At 43.8% G+C, this 12523-nt stretch overlaps 1 protein-coding gene across 2 annotated transcripts in view; it reads left to right on the forward strand.

The window, feature by feature from the left end:
• The window catches only part of LOC118101268 (chemokine-like protein TAFA-5), a 138259-nt gene that overhangs the window by 47027 nt on the left and 78709 nt on the right, over positions 1-12523 (forward strand). The gene's annotated exons all lie outside the window — the stretch shown is intronic.

A 12523-nucleotide genomic window follows, 5' to 3' on the forward strand; every position in this document is an offset into this window, starting at 1 on the left:
GGTGCTCAGCCTCATGTGGACACGGCTGCACTGTAGTGGTGGGTTTTTGGTAAAGGTGGAGTTTCACTTGCTCACATGCAGCTGGATACATGTCTGTCACATCCATCAGGAGTCAACTGACATGTTTCATCCCTCGTCATTAATTCCACCTACAGTCTAACATGATAAAGACAAATTGTACCTGTGCTGCTGGGAGATCTTCATGCAGGGGGTGAGCACACTTACTGCTTAAACTCCTTATGAAAGTCAAATGGTGCCACCCAGGGAATTACTGTACTGCATGAACCTGCCACAGAAAACAGCACTTAATATCCCTTTTAATACATGTATGCCCCGGGGCGGGCAGAGCCGGTTTTGGCCCTTAGGAATGGACGTGGGTTCTCCATTGTGCTGGTTTTCAAGAAGTGTGGCTTGGAATGACCAGCCACCCCCTCTCTCCCTGCCTCCGGCCCTGGGCAAATATTCAGGTCAAGCAGTGGCATACACTCTCTTCGCTGAGGCAAGTCCATGGCCACTTTGTGGTAGGAGAATGTCCAGGCTTAGTGAAAGGCGGGGAGAGAGGGAAAGGGAAAAAAAGTTGTCCGTCAGCCAAAATGGGAGACAAAGGGGAGTTCAGGATTCTGTACTGGCACATGTCCCGAAGCCTTCCTTTTGGATTTTTAATTTGCTGTGGCATGCTAGCCTTTTCCGCAGAGGTCACAAAGAGGATTGTGTGGCCACCTAACGGTACGCTAAAATGCTGCTCATGGCTGTGTTAATGCGAGGGACTCTCTTTAGATTCAGGCTGTCAGCACAGTCGAGCCTGTTGACTGGCAAGGCAATATTTTTGACCTTCACCGCCGCGTTGTTTGTCTGTATCATGTTGTGCTTTTACACCGAGGTATTTTTTCCCCTAAGCCTGCATTTTCTTTGCTTTCGGACCTGACACCCTATAGCCTTTAACTTTGGGGGGGAAACTGCTCTGTGGCGAGAAGACACACTTTTGAGTTCAAAGGGGTTTATATGGTCGTTATTGGAATCCAGTAGAGAGAGCTGCAGGGGAGAGAGGCACCCAAAGGAGGGGCAGTGAGAATGTGCTCACTTTAGTCTACGAGAATGACCAAGGTCAAAGCCAGCGGTAGGGGCTAATAGCACAAACTGATGAAATGAATTCAAAGGACTGCGTTAGTGACTGTCTTTTGGGGTGAGGATAATGAAAGGCATGCACAAGAGGCCTGACAAAGAATAGACCCCTTTTAACCCAATTAATCTTCCCTCACATGTTCCTTAATAAGAATCAGTGTTGTGCAACACAACCCGCTCCAATATGAATCAGAACAAAGGAAAAGGAAGACAAGTAAATGTATTTTCACAGACTGATCACCGTTTCTGTCCTTACCTTCTCGTGGGTTTGTGCTGTTGGTGCAGATGTGTATGCAGGTGGTACGTTATATGAAGATAGCCTGTCAGCACAAATCCTGAGTAATGATCATACTGGTAAAGGTGGGAAGGCTAGCTATAGCTAGAGATCTAGGATTGGGATTTTTTTGTCAGCGCTCATGAAGAAAACTAAATGTCACCCCTGTGCCAGCCCGTTCGTTAGCCGAATAACGCCAAGCGAGTGTATTTTAGGGGGGTTGTACACCTGATTGCGTCAGCTCGACTTACATACTGTGACATGGGATCTCGTGCGCTGAGAAATGAGGATGCGTTGAGGGGGCATTGGGAATGAAAACGTATTAAAACATAATGCATAGGGAATCTGGATGAATTTTGCGCCATAAATTTCTCACACTGTCCACTTCAATAATTCAGGCAATGGAGCAAATCCCATTTTGCTCTTCATTGGCCGAGATATTTGTCACATGGCAATTGAGAGCCTGACAGGTTCATGGAATAGTTTTTTTTGGGGGGGGTGCATGAATCCGCTGATGGAACCTAGGGCAATCTAGGTAAAAAATAATGAAGAGATAACCACATATTACTCACTGTTATAAAATTAATTTGTCACATGAAATCGAGGCACCCCGTGGGTTGCAATTAAAGTAATGAAGAGCAGCTACTTGCCTGTAGTCCTTTCGTACTATAGCAATAAAGTTGGAGAGTTGTGTGAAGATTAGCACCAGGGAAGACATTGGAGACTTATTGTTAAAGATTTTGAAATGTTTAAACATTTGCCCCTTGGTAAAGTAGCTTATTTATGGAAAATTATATCATTAAGTTATGTTTATCATGAGAAAGAAAGGCCCACAGCTCTGGAAGAGATTAATCAAATAGTCTTGAATGATTGATCAGCATATACAGCATATGAGCATTTTGTTGGAAATCTGTTAGTGCTTTGGTATAAATGCTTTGACGTCAAGTCGATTTCAAATCTACCAGCTCTTAGAGGCATGTGGTGTCCTAAAGAGAATCCCTGGTAAATCCCTTCACTAAATTCATCTTTTACTTGTACCCGTTTTGCTAGAAGACAATGTTCCTCTTCCACACTTCAGAGAGGCGAATCCCCTAAAAGGCCTCTGTGACAATGACAAGTTGAACTGGAGTAGCGTTGCACATTCTCTTTTTTTATTCATTCATATACCTAACATCTGCAGGCCCCAGTGGCCTCTCATCACCCTCGACCACCAGTCTGCCCGACGACTGCAGTTATTGATCCTCAGGTGAAACCACAGGGTGAGCCGCAGCGGGCCAAAGTGACAGAGATGCGTGTTTTCATTTACCAGAGACAGACACCCAGTCAAAGTGATCCTCTTAGAAGAAGAAAAAGAAATGGATTAGAATGACAGTTTGTGGCGTGGCAGCCCTTCTCCGAGGAGCCTCAGGCAGATTTGGGTCAAGCTGTGGCAAATGCTTGGTGCCATGGACGTAGGTTGCTCACGGATAAAGGGAAGCCCTGCCATGTCTTAAGACCTGACTTTCAAAAGAGAGGCTCCTCATGTCTGTGCTCCCAATTAGTTCCTGTTTAGCTCCAGAAGAACAGGTGGAGAAAAGCAACGAGTTATAATTCTGTAGTCATAGTTTTTCGTCATTTCACAGAGCAGCTTGTTTATGAACAGCAATGCAGCTCGTGGGTAGTCAGACACCGGAGAGGTCATCAGGTGCATGCTTATTTTAAGAGGTCCTTGTGGAACAATGTCTAATCAGGTCACCTTTACAAGCTTGTGACCCTGCGAGACAAAGGCCACTGCACTGCAATGTCTCAGATGCGACATGGCCTTTGTTTGCAGCCTTCAAGACGTGATCCCGTTGCCTGCAAGTGACCAGTAGCCGCATCACGTCTTTTACAGGACTGGGAACAGATCTATCACTGTGGATTTGTTGGATGCACCAGATATAGCAAACAATGGATGGTTATGTAAGGAGGGCTGCTGAGCTGCTGTTTATATTGACAGCCCTCTGTGTTGTCCTCTTGATGCTGTATCATTTTGTCTTCCTGTTTTTTTTTGCTGCAGAGATTTCTGTCCCGCTATATCATGTCGCTGGGCCATCTGTGACTGCCGCGTTTTCATTTTTTTTCCATCAGAACATTAATTCAGTTTGTGCTTGAGAAGCAGAATGCTGAATGCACTCACGGCACAGTCGTTAAGAGGCGTAGCTGTCTGCCAGCCATCACCTGCATCTAAAAGATGTAGATTGTTTAATTACAGCGAAGGCCAGAGTGAACTGCGGCAGGAGCTCGGGCTTGAATATGACTCAGAGATACAGCGGCAGGAGTGTAGTCATTAAGTATTTCTTCCTTCTTAAGCATCTATTATTAATCTGGAGAAAGGAAGGATTTTAGGGAACTCAGCCCCGAAGCACAGCTTTAGGCTCAAGTGACATAAAGATAATATGCGTGTATTTAATGCCGCAGTAATACTCCTTTAGCATACACAAGCAATGTCACGATCACCGTGTTTTACTTGGCAAATCCTCAGCGATGTCAAATCCCTCACAGCAGTGGTACACACAGGTAAGCCGAGCATTCCTCTGCATGTAATCTGCTGTGAAGCGATTTAAATTGAGCACAGGTTATCTTTAATGGTCAGTATAACCCAGAGGGGTAATGCACATAAATCAATTGCCTAATTGATTCATTAGTTAAAGGGTTTGTTAATTAATTCACTTCAATGAATCAATCACAGTTGGAGCAGGAACCTGTGGTGGTTTTTCAAGGTAATCTAAGTCGGCTCCAAACGACCCCCTTGTGTCCTGTGTCCAGAGGCACTTTTAATCTGGTTGTGTGTGTGTGTGGGTGAGAATCTTCAATATTTACTCATGGCACTGTTTTTCACAGTTCTTATCGATTGTGGGTCAGTAAAAAAGTGTGCACTATTGCACCCAGTTTTCTTAAAGTCCTATTGATTGCATTTTGGCAGTGCTTTGGGACAATAAAAAAAAAGGCAGTGTGTTGGAGTTGGACTCTAATGAAAATCTGGCTGTGAGGATCCTCTCTGGGCTCCAGTTTTTACTGAAGAGACCCACTGGCCTTTGGAAATAGTGATGTCAGAAAGACATCAACCTAACACACTTCATTCCTGCCCTTCCACCCGTGAAGTGCCATCTAAAACTCCCTGAGGCCCCACCAATCCGAGCCTGAAGACATAGAAATGAGCTACTCTGTAAAACCTTGAATCACCAAGGACATGCAACGCTACGTCTTACAAAGTCGGACCCATTAACGTAATACAGATGCTGGTGATAAAGTGTGTTACACGTGCAGTAAATGGTGGCACAGACCAGCAAGTAAACCCAGATTGCTAGATTGTGCTCATCCCGGATGAAAGATGTGGGACTGAGTGATTTTAATAACTGCAGCTGTATCTTTAATTAAAACCTCATGCAGAAGTCGGGGAACGTGTTCTGGTCACTGCGATCTGCTGTATGAATTAGTCATGTCAGTGCTTGTGCACACACACACACAATATGGGATGAAGGAAGAGGAGTGTTTGGGGGAAGACACACACACACACACACACACACACACACACACACACACATGAAAGGAGGAGTAGTACAAGAAGGAGGGGCCAGTAGTTTGAGAGGTTAGAGAGTAGCAGGGCCATTTGTCTATCAACTTGTCAGCTGGCGGGAGAGAGATCCTCTCAGATCAGCGTTTTCCTCCAAGGAAGGGCGGATTCCTCTGGGCCCATTCTTGCAAGACTGGCAAGATGTCCATCATGACCATCTCTCAAAGAGAAGATGGTCCCTCCCCTCGGCCGAGCCAACCCAGGCCTTTAGTGTATTCATTTAGATGTACCAGTTCAAAGAGTTGCTGATACAAGGAGAACTGAGCCGGAACCTCTGTCCATCTTATTCATAAACAAACTCGCCAGACTATTGATCCCATGACCACTGGGGTGCTTGAGTGTGATACATCCACACGTTCTCAAGGAAATGACGGGTGAGAAGTGTGCTTACCCTTCTGCGGTTTCAATTTGTGCCTTCCTGCCGTGTCAAAGGCAGAGATGAGGTCATTCCTCCGTTCGATCAAGCGCCGCGTCTCTGTTCATCTAGCTGATCAATAGCTACTTAAGAAGTTTGATCCTCCTCGTGCATGGGATCACAGTCATCTGAATGGATTTGGATACAAGCTTTTTTTCTGTCTTCAGAAAGGTTTGGCCCCTGAGGCTATTGTGACACAAATGTGGTGTCTGTGATAACAGGCTTGGTCATGCTTTATGGATCTGCTGCGTTCGAAGCGTCTTTCCATTTCCATCTGACAGAAATGTAGGTTTAATCCGACATTAGGTTGGCTATAGTGCATTAGCTTTTCGTGTCAGAGGGGCAGAATATTACCGATGCTATGCTGCTCCACCGAAAACAAATTGCATGTTACTCTTTAGAAAAATAATGGAGGCTTCATCGATTCGAACACGGCAAGCCACTTGCTTTGTCTCGCCTGTCAGATTGTGTCTAAAGTAATTTCATAAAGATCATTATTTTCGTTCTCGGGATGTCTTGCGGCCAAACGAGATCCTCATTCGCTCGTTCCTGCCTTTTGTACCGCTTACGGCACCGGCTCTTATGGTCCAATTGAAAATGAATTAGAATAGAATGACACATAATGAAAATCACTAAAAAACATTGGCATGTCACATCCCCTTAGCTCGTTGCACCCTTGAATAGATTGCTTTTGGGGTTTTAGTTCCTGTTCTCGATCCAGCGCCGCGAGAGAAAATGGGCTTAGCTCACTGTAAAGGGCAAGCCATAACATTATGGGTCATAACAAGCATCATTTATCTCATAATGCCATTACAGTGTGCGGAGGCCAAGGTGCTGACATGGATGTTAGTCATGCAACAAGGCGAGATAGCTCAACACGTGTTGTGCACTTGGGGTGATCGTCGCTGACATTGATAGCCGGCAGATCTCACAAATTGGGATTCAACAGGTTGCCGGAATGATTGCGTGTATTTTCTTTGATCGATGAGTCTTGTGATGGACGAACTAACTTTTTTAAAGCTTTGAAAGTTTGTGGATACACAAACCGGGCAAAAAGTTTCAATTATGCTCAGTTGAGACAAACTGGAGACGCGGATTTGTACATCTTAATTTTTCTTTCTTTGAAATTCAATGCCATTGTTCTTGCATCCGCCCCAGTTGCTGAACAACTCGAGTAGAGTCCCCTCTGTTGCGGCACCAGGATTACCTTCTCTGCCTGTGCAACTGTTAATAGCTCGTTTTTTTTACAGTTACATGGCTGCTACATATAATTTTATGCGTATGTTTACAGCTCTGTCGATACAACAGCAGGGCGGGGGTGAAAAAAGAAAGGAAGAAAAACAGCCGGCAATTCTGCTTCATCATAATCATCACGGTCCATTCCACATGGGGGAGAGAAACTTCATTATTGTACCTGCAGGGACTGTTAAAACCAAACTCATGAATACAGAAAGCTTTCTTCCGTGGTGTGTTGCTTCTTTACAGTGCTGCTGTGAGGTTGTTTTTTTTTTAAAAGCCACATTTTTCACTTAAAAGTAATACACATGTACAGGAAATGCACTGAGCGCACAATCATTTACAAGTCATGCTGTGCATTTACAGCCATGGGTGCTAAAGCAGTCAGCTGTCTGAGCACAAATAGATTCATATATCAATGGGGCAGGTGGGTCACTGCTTTTTCCAACCTTGTGTCTCAACATCTGAGGATTAAATGCACGTCTTTCTGTTTGGTATGCATTGATGTCTGGCGCACATCTTTCCCCCCCCTGTCACAGCACTGACTCGACTGGCCTCTTCTTTTCACACACCGAGCAGCCAATATTCCATATTTCAGAGGTTATTATCACCAAGAAATTCACTGTAAAGGCCTGAATCAGACGTAGCCTAGATAGCATTTTACCGCACAGTGTGAAACACATACAAAAAAAAACAAAAATCACATTTTTTATAATGATATGTATTCAGCAAATGAAATGTGCCAGGCTTGCATATTTGCCTTGCTGAACAGACAATAAATTATACCTTGCGCACCGGCACCTAAGCTCAAGGATAATACCACTTCCAATGAGTTGAAGGTAAATGGGGCTTACGGGATGAAGGAAACAGAAGGCCCTGGCTCAAATCAAATGGCAGGGAGAGGAAACATTGACATGAAGGTCTTGTTTGGTGCGATTCACCTCCTGCATGTTTGTGCCTTGGAACACATATGTACAATGAGGTTGGCATGTAAACACGCGGCCTAGCTTTTTATGCTGATAACCCCATGACTGCAAACGTCTCGGCACGTGGAGTTAACGTGTAGGGGTGCAGAGACAATTTGTATGTGCACACACACACACACATGCATGCACACATTCTTGCAAATATACATGGGAGCTTGATGGAATGTACGCGCTATCTCGTGTTTGCTTTGGTACATTGTAAAGCAAATTCCTGTAGCTCCAAGTCTAATTTATCAACTGTGAGTGTGTTAGTGTGTCTCTGTGTGTGTATTTGTGTGTGTGTGTGTGTGTTTTTGTGTGTGTCATGCATTCTGAACACACATTCACCTTCAAGATGTTGAATAAATGCCACAAGCCAGTGTAGGCGTGCACACTGGCACAGAAGGAGCGATGTATACATACACATCCGATGTAGGGTCACTTGCCCACACACACACACACACACAAACACACATAAACACAATGTGCGGCAGGTTCTTATGGGACTCTGGAGAGGATGAAATATTACTGCAGAGGCCACACACATGCACACAGTCTACATTGAAACACACACACACACACACACACACACACACACGCATTAGGGGATCACATCTTGTCAAAGATGGAGATGTGTGTGGACAGAAGAAGCATCTGCTATGTCTTCTACATGTCAGCAGCTTGATAACCTGACACATAACATGCACACACACACACACACACACACACCCACAGTACATCCAGAAAATGTTAGCGTCATCTGTCATTTGGTAGCTACACATTGACAGATACAGTACATTCCAGTTATCGTCTGAAGACCTGACATAAACTCTCTCCGTCTCTCACACACACACACACACGCACACACACACACACACACACACACACACACACACACACACACACACACACACACACACACACACACAGTACCACAATACACAACCCATGTGACGTGTAGGCAGACGCAAAGGCAGAGCTGACACTCAGGAGGCACAGCAGACGTAAAACCAGTGACATCTCAGCCTTAATAGTGTCTGAAAGGTAAACAGAGCATAGCCACCCACCTGCCTTTGGTCCAGGTGGACCCACTTGAGCAAATTGCCTATTTAATTGATGGACTTGAACTGGTAACTGTGTGTGTGTGCGTTTGTGTGTGTGCACGTGTGTGTTACTGCTGGGGTTTCTGCCGGTGCCTGTGGCTAGGGGAGCAGTAATAGCGGAAAGAGAAATCTGTCAGCCGGTAATGAAATAATTGGCACAAACGGTTACACATGCGGGCGCCGGAGTACACACGCACGCAAACATACACACACACACACACATGCACACACAGTTGCACTTTCCTGAATCACGTAAACACACAAACACACACACACGTACACAGACTTCCCATAGGTTTGCACTTTGTTGTATGTGCACTTGTACACAAACACACACACACACACACAGCTCCAGCCATGAGTACAGATAACAGCCCAGTGAAGGAGCCTGATGCACCATTTGCTCCGGTTGTAGCTACAAATGAACTAAACCCAGTGGGTGAATATGGACAGACTGTGACAGCAAATGAGGCGGAAAGAAACAGACGGATCAAATTCGGCAATGGAGAAAGATGAGGGAAATAAGGAAAGGACATATGTATGTATTTTTATACATAGTGCATGGAGATATATACCTCACACCCATGCAGGGGTGGAAAGTGCACGAAAGAACAGGATGTGTAAAAGAGTGGTACGGAGGAGAAAGAGTTGAGAAAGAACGAGACAGACAGAGAGGGAAAAAGAGAGAGAGAGAGAGAGTCACAGGTTGTTGCCGATGGGTTGCTTCCTGAAATAAATTCTTTTTGGGGAGGGTTACCATGGCAACTCAGGTAACGGCAGACAGGGATTGGTTGTGCTAGTAACCTGCACCAGCACATGCATAGAGAAAGAGAGAGAAAGAGAGATAGAGAAAGAGTTTCTATCCTTGTCAGGTTTAGTCCAGCCGCGCTCTTCGGGATTATCCAGTCGGATCTACAAGGACTAAGATCATTTGTCAGATTTCTGTCATTTTCTTCTCAGATAACGGCGAAGCTAACAGCTAATCACGTGTTTAAGACGCTCGTGGCTGTCAGACGTCGTGGAGTGACACGGCAGAGGTCAGAGGTCGCGTCTATTTATGACGCTAATGACGCTAATGTCCCCTCGTGACGTTTGAGAGAGTCAAACTCTGTCACCCAGAATAAACTTCAGCTGGAGCCTTTGACTGAAAATAGAAATTTTCCCTTTTTTTTTTCCCATTAAACTGTGTTTATATAATTATTCTGATAGTAGAGGAATGCTGCAATATAAATCTACTCCATTATAAGAAGGAGTTTTGCATTGAAACTTTCATTTTAATTTAAGAATGGATACCACTTTCTATAACCATTAACCATTTATAAAGTAAATAATATCTTTTTAAATGTAGAAATCATGAGTCGTCCTGCAGTGGCCGTGTTTTAGTTTCTGATCCGGCCCCTTTTGCTGCATGTCTCCCACTCGCTCTCTTTCCATTTGGTGCTGTCAGCAAAAGAAAGCCTGAAATATATCTCTTGAGAAAATAAATCATTTTAATAATCAGAGATTTATAGTTTGGTTGTAAGCCATTAATAAAAACAACTGTGGGGTTTTGTAAATCATCCACATTGGAAACGTCTGGACCAAAATCCATAATCAAAATGCTTATTAACACAATGAGATTTACTAACTCATACATGGAGTTTGACTAGTAATTGATACACATAGAACTCCACGTTTTAATGAAGACTCAGTGTGCGCTAATGAAATCTAATGATTTGGTAATAACATGGCTTATTAAATAAAAGAAATTTATTCGGTCACAATTCAGCTTTGAATGTGGTTCTTCATTAATAAGCACCATCAGGGCTGCAGTTCTAAATGCTAGTGTTGCTTTAGCAAAGGGTCTTCTCCAGATCTAATTAGCCACTGACAAAGGCAGGAAAGACAAGTGGGCAGCTGTGGCTCAGGAGGGCGAGCGGGTCGTCCACTACCCAGGATGCTGGTGCTCCTCCATCCTGCATTATATGGATGTGTGTGTGTGTGGATGGCTGTAAAGCGCTTTGAGTCGTCATCAAGACTAGAAAACACACTAACAATAACTATGTCTAAAACAGTGACTTTATGCATATTAATTACATATTCATCTTTGTGTAACTGTATAAGGAAAGTTCTATGTAGAGGGACAATTTAATGTGTTTTCTTTCATGTTGAGTTTCTTTGAATACATGAAATAAAAGAGTGATTTAGTTAAATAGAGACACAGGGAAATACATTAAATATAATTTATTTAATCAAATCCCTCTCAAGTTATTTAATGTATTCACACTTACTCAACATGATAGAAAACCCTTCATTAAACATGGCCCTGTTATTTATTGAACTAATATAATAAAGTTACATGGACATTTTATTCAATTGCTATTCTTTTTCATTTCATGAATACAGACCATTTACCATTCACTTAAACCATTAATAAATGATGCATTAATCATGAAACACATTTTAAAACATTGATACGGGTTTTCTTTCTGTTAGGAATACATTTGTATTTCTACCTCTGCATCATTTTTTCAATTACAAACCCTTGGAAATCAGCCTAATGTAGTTACCCAGACAAAAACACAATATTGCCTTATTACGACATTTAGTTTCAAAATATAATATCTAATCCTGAAGTTCCTAAATTTATCAGCATGAATCTGGACTGGTTTCTTGCATTTATCTCTGTTGAGCACAGAAATCCCAGTCAGACGTAACATCAGTTGTTTATTTGCATTGGACTGTTGCACCGTCCTCAGCTCCCACTAATCCTGTCCCACTGGGGTCAAAGGTGAAGTGTGGTAATGATGCATCGCTCCGGGGGCCTGTCTGCATTTCCAGAGTCTGCCTCGTTATCTGAAAACTTAATCAAAGAAAAGTTCGATTTAATTTGAACAATAGCACTGAGTTGAAAGCCCCTGTGATGTTTTTGTGTTTTTATGATTATTAGTATAAAACTGTATTCTTTTTTCTATAAACCCTCCTCTCTCCTCGCTGTGTTCCTGGTCACTGACAAAGCCTCTCGTCCTTGTTCTGTTTGAAAAGCTAAAATATAAATCATTGCCTATTTTCGGTCTCGTCCAAGCTCCCTGTCACATTTTATGTTGCGTGAGGACGCTGCGGTTTTAGTCGAAAGCCAGTCCCGTTCGCTGGGCGTCCTGGAAATAGTCCCCAGAATGGTGCAGCGCGAGTACATGTGTCTTGTAGTGTAGCCCTCTGCAACGGAGAGGAGCCAGAAGAGAGGACACAGTGTGTTTTTAATAAGTGTGGTGGATGCAGATGTGGGGAAGCTGCAACAGTACAAGTCTCCGCAGGGGGCTGTGGAAGGTTGTGTAATGTGTGTGTGTGTGTGTGTGCAGGCAGGTGTTCCTGTACGCTTCACTTTGTATACATGTGCACCTGCCTATATGCAGTTGTCAGTATAGACTGCAGTCCTAATGTGTGTGTGAGTGAGTGTGTGTGTGCGCACGCTGCAACACACAACACAGCCAGTCAATAATTAGCACAGACAGCAGGGGGAATACGATGAGAGAAAACAAGCGGGAAAACAAGACCAAAAAAAAAGAAGAAAGAAAAATAGAAAATAATAAGAGCAGCGAGCGCAGCTGAGTCCCCCCTCCCCCACCCACCCAACCCACCCATCCTCTGGTTCACGTTGAAATCCAGATAAGGATGTTTCCTCTCTTATTCTGCTAACAAGCCTCTGCATTGGCTCTGACAGAGCTTGAATACCAATTACGCTGCCCTGGCACCTCCTCCGCCGAAAGATAGAGACAGAAATAGGGGTTGTGGGAGCGAGAAAGAGCAACGGTGTTAGGGGGGATAAGGGGGTGG

The sequence above is a fragment of the Hippoglossus stenolepis genome, chromosome 22 (assembly GCF_022539355.2).
Source record: "Hippoglossus stenolepis isolate QCI-W04-F060 chromosome 22, HSTE1.2, whole genome shotgun sequence".
In the NCBI taxonomy this organism is placed as follows: Eukaryota; Metazoa; Chordata; class Actinopteri; order Pleuronectiformes; family Pleuronectidae; genus Hippoglossus; species Hippoglossus stenolepis.